Consider the following 7660-nt stretch of genomic DNA (forward strand, 5'->3'; position numbering starts at 1 on the left):
AAGTTGGCCGGGAGGGAGGGTAGGTGATCGAGGATCGGGATGAAAAAATAAAAAATTGAAGTTGAAAATATTTTTTAAAAACAACTTAAATTTTTTTCTTTTTGAAGGGGGTTGGGGGGGTGATAGGGTAGTAGATGGGGGAAGCGAGGGTAGTGGGTGGAGGGTAAAAAAATAAAATTTTGAAATTAGAAATATCTTTTAAAAACAATTTTTAATATTTTTTGGGAGGGGGTGGAGGTAGGGGTGAGGGTGGGGTAAAATTATTAAATTTAAAAACAAGCTTTAAAATTATTTATTTATTTGGGGGGGAGGTTGGGGGCTGGTTTGAGGGTAGGGACAAAATAAATTGATTTTTTCAACAAAAAAGTAATTGTAATTTGAACTTGAAAAAGAGTTTTGGAAAATGTTTTACTTAAGTTTTGAAGGAAAGTCATTTTCCTTAAATTTGAGGAAAATAAGTTGATTTGGAAAAAACATTTAACCCAACCAAACATGAGAAAATTGGAAAACATTTTCCTTTATACCCAACACACCCTAAATGTCTATGTATATCATCATGTTATATAAGATTTGCAAATTCATGTAGTCACTAATGAAGTTTGAGTGACTAAATGATTAAATCATATCAAACTAAGTAAGTGAGTATATGTATATTTAGCCAACTCGAAATAACTTCAAATATCTTAGAAGTTAACATTTTTACTCTCCGATAAATATTTAATAAGTAACATTATTACTCTCATATGATTTTACAGGAAACTTATTCAAACCTGATAGAATTTTTTGAGTTGCTCGGAGTTGATATGAACATCTCTGATATGTCATTCTCAGTGAGCTTAGACCAAGGCCGTGGTTGTGAATGGGGTACTCGAAATGGATTCTCTAGTTTGTTTGCACAGAAGAAGAATGTACTGAATCCATATTTTTGGCAAATGATAAGAGAAATTATCAGATTCAAACAGGATGTCATAAGGTAACAATAACTTATTTCATTACAAATGTTATCTTTTGAGTATTCTGTTAATTTACTCATCTCATTAGAAATTTAGAGCACATGTATAGTTTTCTTTGTTCATTCGAAGGGAATAAATTGTTCTGTTTTGTGCACTTCATTTATTTCATCACGATTACGTTTCTCACTGCATTGCAGTTACCTTGAAGAATTGGACAACAATCCTGACATTGATCGCAATGAAACATTAGGACAATTTATTAAGTCACATGGCTATTCGGAGCTATTTCAGAAGGCTTATGGTCCTGCTCCTCGGAACGAGTAATGGGCTTTTCTGCTTATTACATTCTTTCATTCTTCCACGACCAACATCTACTGCAGGTTCTTTTCTCTTAGCTACAGTTCAAGTAGCTAGAACACTTTGTGTGTTGATTATAGCCAATTGTTAAATGTGGTGCACGCAAATACAGAATTGGAATGCTTAGCTTTTACTCATCTTATTGCCCTTGTGCCTAAGGGTACTTTTATTTCTTTCTTTGTAGCTCTTTGGTCTCCCCCAATTGCTCACTATAAGATGGCAATCACATATAGACAAGGTGATTTTTCATTCAGAGATACTTCAAAGTTCTTACTATTTTCTGTGATTTGTTAAGTTAAGCATGTACATCCTTGAGAGTGATTCGATGGCAGTATCAAACGCAGGTTAAGGAGGAGCTGGAAAAGAGAGGCTGCCAAATAAGAACTAATTGTGAAGTAAATTCTGTAACAACAAATGAAGAAGGTCTAGCTTGATTTTATCTTTTGGCTTCTTGCAAGAGTTCGCTGTGCGCTACAAACTACTTGTGATTCTAACTGTAAATGAAAGTGCCCTTCCTGCAGGTTGTACCATAGATTGCATTGATGGTGCCACAGATGTATATGACGGATGCATAATCGCTGTACGTGCTCCAGATTCTCTGAGAATGTTAGGCAAAGAGGCAACATTTGATGAAACAAGAATACTGGGTGCTTTCCAGTATGTCTATAGGTACTTTCGACTCCTATATTTGAATACCTTGGATTTCATTCCTCTTTAATTCTACTTTTTATCTTTTTTGAATTTTTATCGATAGCCCGACATCACTTACGTTGTCTATATATTTGTATTTTCTGTTACCAGAGGAGCTTTATTTTGTGGTTTGGTGAAGTTCAATTAGATTCTACAACCTGCTAGATTTCTGAGCTAATATGAAATTTGTATTGGAGGCCAAGATTAATATAGTTAGCCTCCGTTCTGCCTCTAAAATTCTACATTCCTCTGTGTCTGTGACGTTTTCCTTCATCATGACAAAACATTCCTGCCTCGCAACCCAACAACATGGTGTGCTTGTAACTTTCTTGGAACCACGAATAATAGAGGATGTGCGACATATTGGCTTAATATAATCCAGGCGTGTTATGGAATACAGTGATTTAGGACCTTGTATAGAAAGTAGAAGATAATGTTTTCAGTTGGAAGTCATTTCTCTTAAATTGTGAACTGTCTAAACTTACAGAATCTTGGTGATTCAAAGCTGCCTTATCTCGTAACCCTTGATCCTCCTCACACACCAGAGCATACGTTGCTTAAGTGGACCACCAGTCATCCAGTACCCTCAGTTGTTGCATCAAAAGCTTCATGTGAGCTATATCAAATCCAAGGAAAGAGAGGAATATGGTTTTGTGGAGCATATCAAGGTATGAATCTCTTTTTAAGCAGAGTCTTGAGAGTTGCTTCAAGATATCTGTTCCCTTGTAACCTGCTTTTGTGCATAGTCTACAGTTGGACTCTTCAACTTTGTTCAATTTAGTGAACCAGTTTCTCTAACTGTTAGTCCTGTAATATTTCAGCTTATAAGTTTAATTTGAATCTGTTTATCCCAATTACGTTTCTATTTTGATGAAATCGATATTTAGGGGACTAAACTAGCTGCCAAGCTATTTTCGCCAAGAGAACTTGTCTTCATGTACTTTTTGGTTTTCTTTCCACTTCCCTTTAGTGCACAAACTTTATTTTCCGCTTTGTGCTTCACTGTTTATTGATGTATATTTTGCTGCAATATTTCAGGCTATGGCTTCCATGAGGATGGACTTAAGGTAGTATATACTACTTCTGTTAATAATAAATAAAATCAAATTTGGAGTCTTTTGCAGTTTTTGTTCTTATATAGATGATTGTCCTCCTCAGGCTGGTGTGGCAGCTGCAGATGGCATGCTTAGAAGGAATTGTTGTATTCTGTATAACCCCAAGCATATGGTACCAACCTGGCCTGAAACTGGAGCACGCCTCCTCGTTACTAGATTTCTCAAAAGTTTCATTCAAACAGGATGCATAATGTGAGTGATGATAGTTTCACCTTGTATTACTTTAATCCCAAACAGGATACACATATGTACTTTTNTTGAGCTTTTAATAACTTTATTTATATGTTATAATATACAGCTTGTTGGAAGAAGGAGGCAAAATTTTCACCTTCCAAGGAACAGAGAAGAAATGCTCTCTCAAAGTTTCTCTTAGAGTTCATAATACACAGTTCTACTGGAAGGTAAATTGAAATTTCCTTTGCCCCTACAAGTGATCAAAAACTTAACCAATCTCTTACAGGTTGCAACTCGAGCTGACTTAGGGATTGCTGATGCTTTTATTCATGGGGATATCTCGTTTGTTAATAAGAATGAAGGTCTTCTTAATCTTTTCATGGTGAGGGAATGGCTCGATATCTTTGTAAATAGATATTTATCGGTACTTAGCTTCCTAATATCTTTTGCAGATATATGTTGCCAACAGAGATTTGAATGCATCTGTTAAAAGGTAAAATAGTTTACTTACTGACCTGAAATCAAAAAACACAAACTTGTGTTCATATGTTAAAGTTTGTCATCATTTTGTGTGGCTCTAGAGGCTGGTGGACACCACTACTAGATCTGTCATCTGCAAAATATTTCATTGGACATGTTTCAAATCGAAACACCCTGACTCAGGCTCGTCGGAATATCTCTCGTCATTATGACCTGGTAATTAATCAAGTTGCATATTATATCACCCAATGTCAAAGATTGCTGGTGAAATTAAAGTAGCTAATCCTGCACATACTTTTGCCAATTGCAGTAGATTTATCACTTCCTTCTTGTATTTTTTTCTTTTCCAGAGTAATGAACTCTTTTCGCTCATTCTGGATGAGACAATGACATACTCATGCGCAATTTTCAAGGTTAGCTCTCCAAACTTTTTAAATGCTTGCCACTTTTTTCTTCGTATGTTAAGCTACATTTCTTGTTCCAAGGTAATCTAATAATCTATTATTCTGTCACGCCCCAAGCCTACACCCTGGACGTGGCTGGCACTCGAAGACCATTGCTGGCCCCCAAGCGAACCCTTGGCCTGGCTTTCTTAACTCAGCGGAATAACTCAATGCAATGCAAGGTTTTTAAAACAGCCTGACTAAAATAAAATCTGGCCAAAAAAGGCAACTCGAGTCTCAAAATAGAATATTTACATATATACATAGATGAGAGACTCAAAACCAACTGACTGACTGTCTATGAAGCCTCTATATCATTGAGATGGATGCTGGGACAGACCCCGCAACATCCTAATAAAACACAACTAAGAGAATAATATAATCGAGTCCTCCGGAACACAAGGAGGCTCACCACTGACTCTGGAATGCTCAGCTGGATCAACGGCGTGCAGAATGCTGACCCTGGGTACCTGTGTCTGCATCCTAATAAGATGAAGGCTAACTGGCATCAGTACATTGAATGTACGAGTATGCGAGCTGGAAAGCTAAACCACAACTTAAGCTTGAAAAGAGTACAAAGGAACTCTTACCTTGGCTCTGTTCAACTCATGAATGACTGAACTCAATATGTATAGCAATAAGACACATGCAATATATAAAGCTTGTAAAATAGTGTAAACAACTTAGCTTTGTTAAAGATATAACAATAACAACTCAACTTTACTTATATAAAAGTAATATAACTTTAGTGGGAGACTCTTTCAACCGACAATCACCACTATGAGCCCTAGTGGTGATACAACGTTTTACCTCACGTTGCCCAAGGACCATCCTATACTTTGTCGTGATATAGGAAGCTAACTTTACCAAGTGGATCCACTAGCTTAATCTTACGGGTTCATCTAAAAAGTATGACCCATTATCTCCCATGTTGGCACATGGTTCTTATGGAGAGTTGAGTTTATATGAACTCGTGTCCCCAATTCGGTGCTCAAGACTACTCCCAAAAATACTTAGCTCATAAGTGTTTTAAACACATCTTTCTTTATTTGAGATAATTACTCAAAATTTTGCCCGAAGGCTCACTTGGAATCGATGTTCCTTTTTCTTGAAAACTAGCCCAAAGGCTCTTTTGGAATCATAGTTCCTTTTCTTACTCAAATGTAAAAACATTTAGAAACTTCTTTGGGAATACATAGTTCCCTAATACTTTTGAGAAATGAACTCAACTTGAAACTCTTGTTTTAACTTGGAAACTCTTGACTTAACTTGAAACTCTTGACTTAACTTGAAAACTTGAGTCTTAAAATGAAGTTAAAACATTCAATAAAGACTCTTGAATAACTTTAAAAACTTGCTTCTTAGCTTCCAAGCTTAACTCTTAACTTCACTTGACTTGGAAACTAACTCTCCTAGAATTGGATTTATGAATTCAAGGTGTTTGATCACATGCTATGGACGAGTTCTTGATGTTTAGACATACCTTGAAGTGTTGGAAACAACTTGGGAACATAGGTACAATACCTAGGAACATGCATGAGAAAGTGGGGAAGGAATGGGAAAACTTGGCGCTCTGAGAGGCGCGGAGCGCCAGACCTCAACCTTCAGAGGAGGCCTGCTGGCACTCTGATGGGCGCGCCGCCCCAAGGGGAAAAGTTCAGAGCTCCTCTTGGGGCGCACTGACAGGCGCGACGCCCCACCCTTTTTCCCCGAAAACTGACTTTTCTCCTTAGTTTTCTCCAACTCTAAACCTTCTATACTTCAAAGTTTCCAGCCCCAAACACTTAAAATCACAAACCTCTCAACATACAATAGAATCAACTCCGAAACACCACCCGAAACATGCACCAAACCAACAAGAACTTCAACACAACACAACTACAACTTCAACACAACACATTCAATCTTTTCTCGAAATTAAACGAGCTTGGTGTGTGGGGGAAAGAACCAACCCAACACTATGAACTCACATACCTTAATAGGGATCACCCCTGAAGAAAACCACGACGATCTTTACGAAGTTTGCTTCTTCTTCTCCTTTCTCTCCTTTTCTCTCGAGAACCCTAACTCTTACTCTTTTTAAAAAAAGGAAAAACTGATCAAAAATAAGTCTTACACCTTAATATATATCCAAAGACAAGGCTAGGGAAAAAGACCAAAATACCCTTACAATTTCCGGATGGATTCCCTGCCAACTGCCCAACTTCGAAAGGGCATAACTCACACATATGAACTCGGAAACGCGCAAACTCAGTGGCATTGGAAAGATCATTCCACGGACTTTGCAAACATGACTAGAACTACACCTAAATCATCCTGATCTAGGAGTTATGACTGTTCAAAGTTGGCAAAAAATTCATTATTTTCCATAGCCAAATTTCCAGATTTTTAATTTTTTCCAAAAAGACTATTTCCAAGTTCTAAGCTTTTTCATAGTTATTTCAAATCGCCGGACGTTACATATTCTTTCCGAATTTTTATAGAGTGAGGACGAAGACCTGAAAGATGCACAGCTGAGAAAGATTTCTGTTCTAATTAAAAAGGTATTTCATCAACCAAGTAAAAAACTCTCCTGTTTATACCTAACTTTCAGTCATAATTGGATTCTGTTTCTGTTTTATTTAGGCAAAAATAAGCAAGAAACATCACATTTTAGAGATTGGATTTGGTTGGGGAAGTTTTGCGGTGGAAGTTGTCAAGCAAACAAGATGTAAATATACTGGTATAACTCTTTCGGAGCAGCAACTGGAGTATGCACAGTTGAAAGTTGAGCAAGCAGGCCTTCAGGTATAGTACTAATTATTATGTCTATATGGAGCTTGGACAATATAATAGCCTTACAGTATTTCTGATTGTATGAATATAATTGCTATAAGATGAGGCAATCGATAAAGCGACGAGGAAATTCCACTTCATGAACTAAACCTTTATCCATATTCTTGCTTTTTGAACTGTGAGAGCTCCTTAAAAAGCCAGGGTAGAGAAGTTATGATGCAAAATTAACTAAAATGCTTCACTATATGCTGCATTCCACATGATCTGTTTAGCACTTGCAAGCCAATTCTAAGGCTAGGGTTATCGATCTATTAAAATTCAGTTCCATGATATATTTTCACAGGATCGAATCACCTTACTCCTATGTGACTATCGTCAAATGCCAAATAAGGACAAATATGACAGGATTATATCAATGTGAGCTTTACTCCATCTACATCTTGACATATTGTATTACTCACTACATGTCGAGTCAGTGTTACAATTGTACTAGTTCATTTTCAGCGGGATGATAGAACATGTCGGTCATGATTACATAGAGGAATTCTTTACTTGCTGTGAGTCTGCATTGGCAGAAGATGGGCTTCTAGTTCTACAGGTAATGAATAAAAGTGAACCCTCAATATAGTCCACTTTGTTCAGTTTTACCCTTCAATTTCCTTCACTGTTCTGC

General features: G+C 37.0%; 1 pseudogene; it reads left to right on the plus strand.

The window, feature by feature from the left end:
- The window catches only part of LOC125850170 (uncharacterized), a 15936-nt pseudogene extending 8321 nt beyond the window's left edge, over positions 1-7615 (plus strand).
- Positions 7616-7660: the final 45 nt, after the last annotated feature.

Source organism: Solanum stenotomum, unplaced genomic scaffold, assembly GCF_019186545.1.
Source record: "Solanum stenotomum isolate F172 unplaced genomic scaffold, ASM1918654v1 scaffold14630, whole genome shotgun sequence".
Lineage (NCBI taxonomy): Eukaryota > Viridiplantae > Streptophyta > Magnoliopsida > Solanales > Solanaceae > Solanum > Solanum stenotomum.